Source organism: Cavia porcellus, unplaced genomic scaffold, assembly GCF_034190915.1.
Source record: "Cavia porcellus strain 051 isolate PalLab524CR breed Dunkin Hartley unplaced genomic scaffold, mCavPor4.1 scaffold_7, whole genome shotgun sequence".
Lineage (NCBI taxonomy): Eukaryota > Metazoa > Chordata > Mammalia > Rodentia > Caviidae > Cavia > Cavia porcellus.
Window position 1 is genome coordinate 30,682,586 of NW_026947490.1, and position 15,133 is coordinate 30,697,718.

The 15,133-nt window shown below is 36.7% G+C and overlaps 1 long non-coding RNA gene and 1 pseudogene across 1 annotated transcript in view; both read right to left on the reverse strand.

Moving 5' to 3' along the window:
- Window positions 1-11,211: 11,211 nt before the first annotated feature.
- Cavporv1r-ps689 (vomeronasal 1 receptor cavPorV1R-ps689 pseudogene) lies at window positions 11,212-12,153 on the reverse strand (annotated as a pseudogene).
- A 1,467-nt stretch (window positions 12,154-13,620) lies between these two features.
- LOC106026665 (uncharacterized) overlaps window positions 13,621-15,133 on the reverse strand; it is a 31,228-nt gene continuing 29,715 nt past the window's right edge. Inside the window, exon 4 of the long non-coding RNA XR_002790094.2 lies at window positions 13,621-14,165. This is a non-coding gene — a long non-coding RNA (uncharacterized LOC106026665). The remainder of the gene's footprint in view (window positions 14,166-15,133) is intronic.

Here is a 15,133-nt window from a genome sequence, read left to right on the forward strand (position 1 = left end):
CCATCAACTGAGGAATGGATAAAAAAGTTGTGGTATTTTTATACAATGGAGTACTACTCAGCTGTAAAGAATGATCACGTTGAGATATTTATAAATAAATTGGTCTCAGCTTGAGACCATGCTCATAAGTGAAATAAATCAAACTCACACATATAAATACCAAATAGTTTCCCTAGTGTAAGAAATGATAAGAATACATGAAAGTATGTGGTAATCATGATTCCCAATCATATTGGCTTGAATCCATATAATGTTATCACTCATTAATTGCAATGGTTTTAACCTGGGTTGTTCGATTTTAGTATCGGTGATAGTACAAATAGCTATTCTGAAGAAAACAACAAATCATAAAAGATAGTGCTGATTTAATATCATCTTGTTTTGAAGTCCCATCAAGCTGTTGTACACCTGTTTCCACTGGTTTTAACATGTGGTATCTTACTATATTTTACTATATGTGATAGTATAAGTAAAGTTTTTTATAGGTAAAGAGATAATACAGAAACCATTGTTCGTTTTCTGTTAACTGGTTCTAAATAACCTGTAATTTCTTCATTCTCTTGAATAGCTTCAGACTGACTTGATATGCTTGATGCTATAGTATACGAAGTTATACTCAAATAATTCAAGGAAGGAGGCACTATGGTGACTAGTATTATGTTAGATTATCTGGGGGTGAAACACGATGATGCTTAAATTGTTCGGTTCTGACCTGTGTTGTTCTAATACAACGTCCTCTTTTACCTCAATCTCACCCTTTTTAAAAATTAATCTATTTTTTTCTTACTTTTTTTTCAATTAAGGGAAAACTAAATTAAAAAATAGCGGGATATATTATAGTAACTTTTTTGTTTTCCTATTAACCTGATATGATCCCCAGTATTGCTCTTCCCATCTTGTTCTGTCAGATTTTACTATATTCTATTTTGTTTGATATTATCAAGTTTGAGGGTATAGGCAACCACTTTGAAGGCAATAAGATTCACTAAGATGCCCATTATGGTTTGATTATTATCTTCTTTTGAAATCCTGTAAGTTCTCCACTGTAGGTTTTATTGGTCTTGTTTTGTACTGTTTTGGTCAATTCTATTATACCTGACGATATAGGCAACTTTTTTAAAAAAAATAGCAAAAGGAACAATGGTAACCATTTTAGATCACCTGATATTCTATTTTTACATCATGTACTATGCCCATCCTTTTGTTCTAACTGACTCTCTTTTGTTTAGCCACGTTAGGTTTTATTCTCTCCAAAAAATAATAAGAATTGTGGGAGTAAGAAAACCCAAAAAGTGTAATTGTTATTAAAAAGAGAGGAAAGGAAGGTGGTCTAAGGAATATAACTGCATGTATTTTGAGTGTGTAGGATGAAAATCCATATTACTGAACTTTTGTTGGAGCATTGATCGGCATTGTCTGCAGTCTCATTGTATGAATGTTCACTTTACATGCTTTAATTTTATAATTTGGACAACTATTTCAAAGATGACAATATGTAACCTATTAACTAGTGATATCTTACTGTATTTTTCCTTGAAATTCTGTATTATTTGTACCCTTTTACTGCTTTTTAAAAAATTTTTATTTCCTTTTTTTCTCTTTAAATAAAAAAAACCAACCACAAAGTCCTCTGTGTGTGAGATGTAAAGCTTTCAGAGTTCCCTAGGATGCTACCTATAGAGCTAACATTTTATTATACATTGAAAATTTGTAGGGGATATATCTCATGAGACTTACTGTGACAACACAATACAGAAAAACATTTATATCAAGGTTGAGGATGTAGCCCACTGCTAGGGTGCTTCTGTGGCATGTGCGAGGCTCCAGGCTGGATCATCTCATTGAAAAAAAGACTCTATAACTCTGACCTTTTTGACACCTTTGAGGATCAAACCTAGGGCATCACATATGCGATGCAAATGCCGTACTGCTGAGCCATATCCTCTAACTCAGCTGCATATAGAACATTTTCAAATCTCAAAATTAATACAAAAGTTATTTGACCCCAAAAGTTGTTGTCTGTAAAACATGATAACCAAATTTGCTTCTTGCTTAAATGTAGCTTTTGTAAACTGATGAGGGAAAGCACTCTCACCGTAATCATCCAGACACAGGTGTTTTCTGTGGATGATGATTACTCTTTTTGCTAAGTACATATATAACAAAGTTAGAGCTTTAGGTATTTATTTTTAGTCCAGAAATCACTTGAGATATACACTCTTCAGTACATAATTAAGTAACACTTGTAACACTGTTTGAATCTTTTTCATAAGCATGAGTGGATGATAAGAATCACTAATAATTGCTTAATTGGCCTTTCATTCATGTAAGGTTATGAGAACAATAGTAACATGCAAATTCTACCATCCTGAAGCATGTAAAACTTTTCATTATAATCCTGATGTGTCACCGATACTCGTCCTCAGCACAAATTTCACTAAACTACATTAGAAACTGTTAAAAAAAAATAGCACAGACTTGTGATTCTCGTGTCTTTGGTGGCTTAGGTCAATCTAAGGAATTTTCCTCTCCATGACCCATCTTCTCACTGGGTATGTTTCTACCTCAGATCCCATTCCAAACATAAGCACTTGCTGGGATTTCCTTTCCTCACTGATTCTGCCTTTCAATGTAAAACACTCGCCTGAATTCTTCCTTCTGTAGGATGGTGGCTTCAGAGTGACGATTACAACAGCCAGCAATGCAGGCAAGGGAGGCAGCTTGCCCCTGATATGAGGGTTTGTGAATCAATGATCTCTTCTCCTTGGAAGGGCAGTTATCATCTTACCTGTATTGGCAATGACAGGGGAGACTTGAGAAACCAGGGGGGTTTCTGAAGAACTTTTCCTCCCAGGTGATAATTACCAAAGCTGTAATTGCCAAAGGCAATTACAACTTTCTGGAAATTATCTCCGAAGAGACTACTGAAATGAAGGGAGAAGGCGCTTACATTTTCATATTCTGTAAAGTTTGGAGTGAGCACGAATGTGGAGGACTCATCTTGGGGAACTGGCAGAAAGATACATTTACTCAACTCTCTGCCTCTCTGAGATAGGCTCTGGAAAATTCTACAGCATTAAGGAGGGACTAACACCAAAATTCCACAAACCCTTTAGTAAAATATGGAGGGAAGGAGTATTCCCAAAATCATTCTTGGAAGTGAGCACTACCCTGATTCCAAAGTCAGGACCTAATCCCAACAAAATGAGAACTACAGGTCAAACCTTCTCGTAAATATAGATGCAAAAACCGTCAACAAAGTGCTGGCAAACAGAGTGCAACAAGTTTTCAAAAAGATTGTGCACCATGATGAAGTAGGCTTTATCATAGTGATGCACGTTTGGTTCTACATATGCAAATCAATAAATGTAATTCATCACATAAGTAGAGACAAGGATACAGACCACATAATCATCTCAATGGAAACATAGAAAACTTTTGACAAAATCAAATCCATTAATGATTAAAAACACGAAGTAAATAGATATAGAAGGACCTTACCTCTGGGATTGTCTCAGGGGTCTTTTCCCTGGAATCTTATCACTGAGGATGATTGTCAGTGAATCATCACAATTATAATAAAATGAGACTTTATATGCTTAGAGATGGCAGGAGTTAAATGTAGCTTTTCCCCCATAACTTTACATGAATGAAAGGAAAATCATTATTTAGCAAAAGCCACTTATGGACAAATCCTTGGCAAGATCATATTAAATAGGAGCAGGTAATCTGGAAACTCTCTCTAAAAACAGGAAGAAGTCAAGGATTTACACCACTGTTACTCCTGTTCAGGGTAGTCTTCAAAACCTCTGCCAGAGCAATCAAGCCAGAGAAAGAAATAAAATGGATGTTGATAGGCAAGGACAAAGTCGAAATGTCATTCCTTGAAGATGACACAATCCTCTACTTACAACTTATAAAAAGTTTTAATAAAAGATTTCTACAATTAGTAGCCACATTTAACAATGTAGCAGGATACAACAAAACAAAGCATTCTTATACAGTAATAATTAACTACTGAGAAAGAAATGAGGAAAACAATGCCATTTACAATAGCATCATGAGAAATTAAGTACTTGGAAATTAACAAAATACATGAAGTCAAAGATTTCCACCATGAAAATTACATCACTCTGAAGAGGGAAATTTAGGACAATACTGAAAAATGGAAAGACCACCACTGGTCTTGGATAGTCCAGAACTGACAAAATCAAAATGCCTTTATTCTTTCAAAACTGATTTACAGATTTAACAGTTCCAGTCAAAATACCCACGTTATTTCTCACAGTTTAGAAAACAAACCAATAAATCATGTGGAACCAGAAAAGATTAAGAATAGCAAATCCAATCCTGGGTAACAAATGCAAAGGAGAAGATATCACCACCCCAAATTTGAATTTATTCTGCAAAGCTAACTGTGTTTAAAATATCATTGTACTTGCATAAAAATAGTCACATTGAGCAATGGAACAGAATAGAGGAAGCAGAAACAACACCAGATACATCCAGCTATTTGATCATTGACCAAGGGACAAAAGCACCCTGGAGGAAAGATATCCTCTAATAAATGATGCTAAAAAAATTGGATATCTACATGCAGACGATTGAGTATAGACTCATAACTTACCATGTACTAAATTAAAATCAAAATGGATCAAAGATCTAAATGTCAAAACAGAAATGTTTAACCTGCTAGAAGATAAAATCAGTAAAAAAATTGAAGATGTAGGTGTAAACAAGTACCTTCTGAAGAAAACACTAGTAGCAGAAGAAACAATCCAAGAAATAAAATGTTACATTTTTAAAAGTTTCTTCATAGAAAAAAAAAACCCAAACGTAGTGAAAAGAGAACTAAATACTGGAGAAAATTTGTTTCAGCTTTTCCTCAGTCAGATGACTAACATGTAGAATATGCAAAGACCTCAAAACTGTAGCTCCCCCAAACTAAAAATTCCAATCAAAAATAGGCAATGGTCAACATCTCAGTCCACTAGAGAAATACAAATTGAAACTTCTCAGATAATATATTCTCAGGAAAATTGACTATCATTAAAAATCAAATAAGAAAGCTAGCAAGGATAGGAAGAACTCTTTTACATTGTTGGTGGGAATATAAAGTAGTACAATCAGCACAGAAATCAGTGTGGAAATTCTTCACAAATGTAAAAGTAGAAATTCCATTTGACACGGCTATCTCCTTCCTAGGCAGCTTCCCATAAGTGTTAAGGTCAACATAAGGGTTATAACATATTAAAGTGTTTATAGCAGCACAATCCATAATACCCACCTTGGGAACAGCCTTTATGTCTATCCAAAAGATGAATGTATAAAGAAAAGGAATTTCCACACAATACAGCACTACTACTCTGCAATAAAGCAAGAAAATTGAGGCATGGATAAGCAAATCAGTGCAATTTTAAAATATAATATTAAGTGAAATAAGTCAGACACACAAGCTTAAATTTTGCATAGAATGTTTTTTAAAGAAACTCAAGATACACATTTATATAAGTGTATTGAGAGAGAAAGAGACAGAGGCAGAGACAGAAACAGAGGAGGAGGAGGAGAAGGCAAAATAAAAGATACATAAATAGAAAAAATCTGAGTAATTTCTCAAATTATCTGTACCATGTTTTCAGTAATAACAACATGCATGCTAACTTGTTTCATTTATACTACTAGTTTGCATTTGTTCAAGGAAAAGAAAGCTATGTCTTTTTATTTGCTTATTCCTTCTTTGTACAAGGAAGTCACTTTTGTTTATGAGTTCAACTCTGTTTAACAGTTCAGCCATTCTCTTAAGAACATGCTACAATGTAATCATTATTGAGATTCTCTAATTATTTTGTCATGAAATTTTATTTTATTTTTTCATAGAAGAATGCCCTTTATCTCTTTTAATTAATATCTACTTTCCTTTATTAAACTAAAAAATACTTTCTCCCACTCTATAGGTTGTCTGTTCAGTTTGTTCATGGTTTACTTAGGTTCTTTTATTCTTTCAATCAGTGAACACAGAATCTCTTTCCTTGCTTTGTTTCCTATTCTATTTCTCTAGTCATCATTTTATGGTGCCACTCTAGAGATCTTTAAGTATCATAGTTACCCATGTTCCCCACTGTGGTAAGAATGTAGTAAGGGCCATGTTGGAACTTAGGACGCTGGGAAACCAAGGAAGCAGCTCGCCTCCCTGGTAAGCAGCTGTGGTGTGGCAGGCTGCAGCCACCCCGGGTGTGGGGGGAGAACCACCAGCATCTCCTGAGATCTGTGTCATGTTGTAACTTAGGACACTGGGAAACCAAGCAAGCAGCTCACCTCCCTGGTAAGTGGCTGTGGTGTGGCAGGCTGCAGCCACCCCAGGGGGAGAACCACCAGCATCTCCTGAGATCCACACCATGTTGGAACTTAGGATGCTGGGAAACCAAGCAACCAGCTCACCTCTCTAGTAAGCAGCTGTGTTGTGGCCAGCTACAGCCTCTCCAGGGGGAGAACCACCAGCATCTCCTGAGATCCGCACCATGCTGGAATTTATAATGCTGGGAAACCAAGCAATCAGCCTGTCTCCCTGTTAAGCAACAGTGAGCCTACCAGTGCATGGGCTTAGAATCAAACATCCCACTTCCCCTGCCCTCCTTTATCAAATGGGAACCAGAGATCTGAATATCTCTTGGGAGGTTGATGATATGCAATATAGCAAATAAGAGGAATTTCCTTCTACCATCTTTTTAAAGGCAAACATTTTTACTACAGTTTTGCTTTATTCTGATTAATGGTACTGTTCTAGTCAATATTCTGTTTTGATAAGTTCTATAATGTTCTGTACTTCATTTTATTTTGCTATACGTGATTGAAAGAACAACTAATGTGATGATAACAAGAAATACTGTGATACCTATTGCTGTTATCCGAGGAACCTGCTGTGAAATTCTGTACCAATTTCACTACACTGTCTCAATTGGCTTTGTTCTGTTTTATTTTACTACCTTCAAAATAAAAAAAGACTGTAGTAAGAGGAACTGTAATCTACTCATACAGCTAAACTCCTAACTATGATACATTATTATTTATAGTATTCTGCTTGTACATTAGATTTTCTGAAATGTCTGTCCTACATATTTGCTATTTTGTAACTTTTAAACTATACTGTAGATAGGAAAATGTTCATATAAAGATTATATTCTTAAAAAACCAACTTCTACCTTTAAGAATTTCCTTGGCACACACCTCTAATTCCAGCATTGTGGTGGCTGAGGTAGGAGGATCTCTACAAGTTCGAGGCCAGCTTGAGCTACACAGTGAGCTGAAGGCCAGCCTGAACTATGTAGTGAAATCCTATCACATCCACACACACACAAAAAAAAAAAGTGAAGAATTTACTACTGCTTATGATACACAATCTTTCCAGTTGGTGAAGGTCTCATGTCAGCATGAAAATGCAAATAATAATATATAGCAAATATATAATAAGTCATGTAATCTGATGTATGTGTGTACATTTGTAAAAAAGTGTTATGTATTTAGGTATTTTGACACAGGGTCTCACTATGTAGTCCCAGTGGACCTTGAACTCATTATGGCTACATAATGAGTAGCCAGACTCTTGTCAAACCTCTTGTCACAACCTCCCCAGTGCTGGAACTATACAGACATGTGCCACTACACCTAGCTCTACACCTGTGATTAAATCAGACAAATACTAAACCACATGGGGGTATAACTTATGATGAAAAATACAGTGAATATTTTAATTATTTTAGAAATTTTATTAGGATAAAAGACATAGTCCCATTCATCCCACTAATAATATCCTGCATTATGAAGATGCTTATACAATGGATTTGATGCTTTCTGCAGCCCTTCTGGAATCCCTCTCTGTAAGTATCGTTACTTGTTTTTTTTCCAGAACAGAACATTTTAAGCAACATAGTGTTTTACCACAAGACAACCTGACATAATAGTAGCTCCCATAGTGTCTTGAAATATTTGAGTATATCTTCATACACTATAGACTCAAACATAACAAGACAATGTAAAACCACTCAAGAGAATGAAAGTATTACAGGGTATTCAGAACCAACTAACACAAAATGAACAATGGTTATTATATTATCTCCTTGTCCATAAAACATTTTGTTTATACTATCACATCTAATAAAGTATCTTTACTTGTAATACCATGCCTGCCTCAATGTGCTGAATCAGTTCAATCTGTTTACCCTTTGTGTTCACTTTGACTGTGGGGAAGAATGAGAAGTGGCATGGTGCCCAACCCAGGGAGGAAAATGGATATGTACACACTGCATGGTTTTGTGAATCTAACTTTTCATTGGATTTCACCAAGCAGCTATAGTCAACGAACTTTTGGCCAATCTCATGAAAACTCTTATGAAAGCATATGCCCAGTATTGCTTTAGAAATGAGTAAAACACATGAGGAAAGTGTGTTGGAAGCAAAGGGACAAATTTTGAAGGAGATCAATGATAACATCTCTGCTATTGTTATACATTGTTAAAAATTTTGAACATCAAGTGAAATTGCCAATCAGTATCCATACTGTTAGCACAAAGTTTGTCAGAGAAAACACTTAACATTGCATAGGACGTCTTTTCTCATTTAAAAAATTGTTTCATTTCTTCTCTCTCACAGATCTTTGAATAAACTGGCTTCATGTGATCCCAGGTTCCGATGAGGTCACAATTTTTCATGAGAGGGTGAAAAAACAACAGAGAAAGGGAAGCCTATGCTTGCATAGGTGGGAGTTTGGATGCTGTATGCAGCACTCACTGATCCCCTTTTCTCTAGATAGGACTGAAGCTGTGCTCACAGGAATGTATCTCCACTGGCTCTGACTGCTGACGCGCCACCTCCTGGTTAAATCTCATCTTCTGCTTGCAGTCTATAGGAAACCCTCATTTCACTCCCAGGATTGGACCAGAAACTGCCTGTCTTCTGGAGGTTCAGTGTCTTGTGTCAATCAAGAAAGCTCCGGATTCAAGTGGATTTAGGGTTTGTGAAGTCTGAGACTGATTTGCCTTTTTGAAAACAGAATTTTCGTATGTTTCTGGTTTTCCTATGGTTAATTCTGGGGTGCTTATCCCTCACTCTTTTTTTTTTTTTTATTTTGTAAGGTATGAAGGTTAACGTTGATCTTCATATTGAGTGAATGAAGATATAGGTGTAGAACTGAATGGATTATGAGAGAGCACTAACCCATTGAAAAGTTCACTGCTGAATGGACTGATAAAAGTTGGGGCCCAGTAGCAGGAAGTAGTTCTCTGGAGAGCCTGACTAGGTCTGTTCTCTCATCACCCCATTAGGCTTTCCACATTATCTGTGTTGTCACTACTAAGAGCTGAGCAGCCTGCTTCCACCAAAACTTTCTCTAACACCTTTCTGTCATGAATTTCGGCTGTGACATTTCTTCCTTGACTATGTTGTGAGCTATAAGCCAAACAAAATTCTTTCTCCTTTAATATGTGCTTCTCATATAAAGATCCAGTCATAAGGCCTTTCACTCTTTGTGACCAGAGTGGGTGGTTTTCCCAAAAGTCTGGTATGGATGTGATTCATCTTGCAAAGATGTCTACAGAAGAGCCGGGTTAGTGGTGTGGTGATACGAAGATGTGCTATGGTGTTTTGGAAGAGAAACTTCATTGCAGGTTACTGGTCATGGGAATGGTCTGGCATGGGGAATGATCATAGTATTCTTGATGAGCTCCTGCTTCATTCTCCTGAGGCAGCTGTTTTAAGAGGACAACAGCAGACCTTTCCTGCTCTATTGCCTTCTCTCTCACTTGTGATCTCTTCCTCTTGCCATTCTGTCTTCTCCCATTGTGACACACAGGTGACCCTCACAAGGGCTGAGCAGCTCTAGGGGCATGCTCTTAAACTCCCCAGCAACGAGATCATTGAAAGCATTTTCTCTGCAGCATTCAGTGCCTCAGCAGTTTTGTTATGGAAGTGGGAAACAGGGAAGCACACAAAGTTTTGTGCCTCAACTGTGCCTGATGCAGACATACTCTCCCTCTACACTGGAAAGTTCCATTTCCACATTCTTCCTGGGATGGCATCCTCATTTCAGACTTTTTGGTCATGTCTCCTTTGAGTATGGGCAACATTCATACTCTTATCTTTGAAGCCTGAAGATTTGGGACAGGCATCCTAATGAACACATGTGCACTGTGTTCCCTTCCTAGAACATCCAGTACCTGGATACCATCACATGTCTAAAAAATGCAGTCTGTGGTTGAGGCAGTTAGGCATGGAGGCTATGGTATCTGAGGCATGCTCAGTGGGAAGGGGTAAATTCAAAGCTGGCTTTGACAATGAGCCATGGACAAGGGGTTTGAAGAGCAACAAGTCACCCTAAATAGTAGGACGCAATGTTCTCAGTGCAGCAGAACATGTTGCCTTTACTGCAGTACAAACATGATCCATGCCCCCACTGAACTTTCCAAGGATTTCAGCTTCACTGTTAGGAATGCTTGTGATTTAGGCAGAGGATTTGGAAACTTCTCAGCCAGTCTAAGATGATGGATATTGTCCCTGTACCAAACAGTGACGGGGCCCAAAACATTGTGTATTCCTTTCCTTCCTGTTTTCCAATTCGATAACAAAATCACCAAGGAGCCAATCTATTTTCTCCAGAACTACAAAATTCTTGGCCCCTTTGGTATTGCTGTTCCTTAGCTGGTGTTTTATTTCCATTTACACTACAAAACTCTTATTTTCTGCCCTGAACATTGACACTATGTCTATCATCCAAGATTCTTTATTAATGCAAACAAGTATATAAAAAACTGTAATTGGCAAAACCAGTACAAATAACACTCCAGAAGACACAGAAAACACACAGAGAATTGTCTTTAAACATTATCTTTTCCCTATCACATTCTTGTACTCACTTTTGCCAACAGCAACCATAAACAAAAAAAAATTTTAGCAAAATATTTTGATTTATCCACAAAATAGAATAAATTCACTTAGATAGCCTTAAGCAACACTTTATTCAGATGGATATGGAGAGTGCACCACTAGGGATTCAATCTGCTCTGCTAACATCCATTAATTACTCCCATGGAGTTCCTGCCTTTGGTGAGCTGGAAATATATTAGTTGAACTCTTCATATTCTATATTACTCATAAAAAGAAGTGAAGAGTAAACCACAGAAAGTAATGTCGTAACATATAACTTGTGCAGTTCTGAAAAAATTAGAAAGGTTTTGTGTTTTTTGTCCAGACAAAGCAGTGCCTAAATATAGAGGAGTCTTGGCTCATGATCAGAAATGGGCTGATAGTTGGAAAACATAGAGTTATCAGAACACAAGCACTCACTAACCACGAACTGAGATTCTGAGCTAAAGCAATAGAAATTTGAACAATGGTGGAGAGAGTGTGAAAAGATATGAAGGTGGTCACTAGTAGGAGGATGTTCTGGGTGGCTCTGGACTCAGGGGACCTTAAGGGAACATTAGTGGTATGAATGTGTTGGACCCGGTGCTTGTATCTATACAGGATGAAAATCATAGAGCCACTGGCCCAGACAGTAAGCAAAGAAAAACAAACTTCAGGGAAAACTACTAGTGCTATATAGATTGAGCTAATGACTACCCCATATCATTAAGACAACAGTATCCTCTATTTTCTTCTTGATGACTCTGTCATACCCTTTTGTAACTAAATACCATGTACAGAGAGGAAGGTTTAAATTGGTCAACATATTTAGGATCCAGAAGAAGACAAGGGAAAATTCAATATACCTTTGAGCTTTGTCTTAATCTTTCCAGTGGGAGTTCATGGGGCTGATGATTACATTTTGGAAAACACTCAAGAGGCAGGTGGTACCAATGGACATAATCCTTCCCACTCTCTCAACATACATGAGACATTTACATGCTATATCATTGAAAATATGCTTCAACCCAAAGGCTGCTATTGCTTGAGGAATTCCACCAGAAAGGAGAACTAAGGAGTTGGCTATAAAAATCTTCAGATTTTTTTGTGCTTCAGAATCAGGTCCACATCTGTGGACCTTAACCTCCTTTCTGTGTAGAAAACAAAACAGTAATGGTAACAAAGAAAGAAATTGCCCGTGACACCAATGATAGTCTGTGCCAAGAATATTATTCCTCGTGCCAAATCCTTGGCAACTATTTTGTCCTTTCCTTAGAAACTTTCATTTAAATTATTATAACAATCATTCCTTTGAGTAATATGAGTCATTATAGAGATTGTATAACAAAATAAAATATAGACACCAATAATAGCTATTTTCCAAAAAAACACGTAATTGTAAACAAATACACAGACAAGTTAGATAATGAGGATAATGAGGAGACAGAAAGGAAGATGGAAAAGAAGCACATAGAGAAACCCACATGTCCATCATAAAGGACTGCAGGAGACTACACAATAGGATTAAATGGCAAAATATCTGAGCTGCAATTTCAAAAAGTAGCTATAACTATAAAATAAGTTCAATGATATTAATAGTCAGAAAAATTCAACTGAAACCACTACTATCATATATCATTCTGAAAGCTAAAATGAATATTGCAAGAAATACCAAGCTCAGTAAGAACACAGATAAACTAACAGCATGTGTATTTGTTGGAGTTTTGCAATGGTTACTTGTATTTTAGAAGACTCTTTGCTATGATCTATGTAAACTTGTAAGTAAAATTTTATGTTGCAATAATTTCATTTCTTCGAATGTACTTAACAGAAATTTACCCATCAACTAAAGAATGGATAAAAAAAGATGTGGTATTTTTACACTACTCAGCTATAAAGAAGGATAAACTACAAGCTTTTATAGGTAAATGGATACAACCATTATCATGTGTGAAATAAATCAGATTCACATGTGTAAACATTCTATTGTCTCCCTCATGTAAGAAATTGAAAGATTAAAATAGATCCAAAAGGTACAATAGATATTATGAAATAAAAATGAAATTTCTCAAAAGGAAACAACTGGAAAGGGGAAAAAGAAAAGAAGAAAGGTTAAAAATATTTATATATACATAACTGCTAAGATAACTGTACTATTGAACCTGCTAGTTCAGGGAAAGAAACTGTGATTGGCTATATTGTTTGACCCGTTTTGCATGCCCATATCTTATAATCTGAGCAACTATTTTGAAGATAACAATGTGCAATATAGTGACTATATCTAATTTCTATCAGCTTGTTTTAAAACCCTATTATCATTTCTATTGTTTTGTTTTATTGTTTAAATTATTTAAAATTTAAAATATATATATATATATAATATATATATACAGAAATTCACACAAGGATCACGGAGGAAAACAAAACATACCTCTATATATTAATAATATCTATTACACAGATGAGTTCTTAACTTAAAACCTACTCCATGACATTAACAATATAAAAACTATTTAAATAATTGTTTGATATTTAAGCAAGGAACTCCTATAAAGCAATGGCTAGGAGTCTTGTTGGTAGTATTCAATAATAAAGGAAAGTTCTCCAAAAACTCCCATACAATGCCAAAAATGAAAGATTTCACAGAATTTGTGCATGACACAGCACAAAATATGAAAGATTACTCAGACTCAATGTCCAATTTAAACCTGAAGAAGACCCAGAGATACTTTGCTTAACTGAGAATGCACAGCTGAGAGGGCCTCACGAGGAAAGCCCTCAATCAAAGCTTCGGTGACTTAGTGTCAGAACAAAGAAGCAAGGATAAAAGGCAAAGAGTATCAGTGCAGGTATTCTGCATGGGAAAGAGAAAGGACAGGAGAAGGTCAGAGTGCTCTATTAGCTGACTGACCGAAGGGCCAGTCTAAGTAATAAATTAGAGTATGGGAGGCTGAGGGACAGAGAATTCACTCCTTAAGGTAATGCATTTAATTCCGACTTAGACTTATGGGCCTGTCAGCTATCTTTTAAACTCTAATCGTGCATTCCATGAAGTCTGGGGCATGTGGCTCTAAAAATCCCTTACCTCTGTGTATCCCTCTCATAGATATCTCTGGCCAACACTCTCACAGATCCTGCTTTTCTGTTTCACACATGAGTTTGGGAAAGAAGGGCACACAAAAGTCAGGAGGTGTAAAGGGGCTCATGGAGATTGGTCACCCCGTCTTTAGCACACAGTATTCACTGAAATAGGGTAGAGAGGTCTCTTCGCACTGCAAGAAAAAGCAGAAAGACAATTATTACAATTGCCATAAGAACTGCAATGTGAAGGTTGAGACCAAAAAATCAGCTTTGGGGACTCAGCCAATAGGCTATGCCATTGAGATAATCTAAAGTAATACTATGAGCTTCCAGTTGAAGTTTATACAATTAGACTTCTAGTCAGCATTAGAGAGTGGAAATCGCTCCATGGTGATCTGTTGGGGACCACAAATTCACAGTGACTAGTTTTATATTATTCTCTACGAGATGAATGGAGGGTTAGGATTATTGGTATCACACTTTTGAGATTTCTCATTCTCTCATTAGGGGTGGGCCATCCTCTCCCAACAGTAACACTAAGACTAAAACTGTTAAGACTAAAACTAAGAGTAAAGATGCTCCAGAGCAAGATCCTCTCAGTTTAAGATCATCACCCTGCTGTAAATCATCCGATAATCCTTTCAATTACTGTGTGCACCCCATAAAAAGTGGCTATCTTGGATTGTCATAGTCTCTACCCATATTGAGGCACTGACTTCCCAGACCTCCCTTTATGCATTACTAAATTTGTTTCTGTTCTTTCTTCATCCTCCAACATATTCCTCATACAGGCAGTTGAGAATCTTGGTCAGAGCCCCAATAAACATGAGCATGAAAATCACCGTGGAGCATATGCTGGTCTTCACCCCAGGATTTCCAATGATTAAATGGATTTAGAGTGATGCCCAAGGAATGGTAGCCATAGTGGAAGCTGAGTCAATTATGTGTCCAAAGAGCTAGCTGATGTTTGCAAAGTCATCCAACAGCTGCCTCAAGGCAACAAGTCTTTGTAAAGTTTCTTTGTCAGTATAGGTTTGAATTAGGACCTTAGAAGTAACATTTTGAAAATATCCATACATGGCTTGGGCGGTGTGAATGGCATGAATTGGGATGGTGGAGGCTGTGAGTACAGTAGCTGCCAGCGCACTGGGGGTCAGTG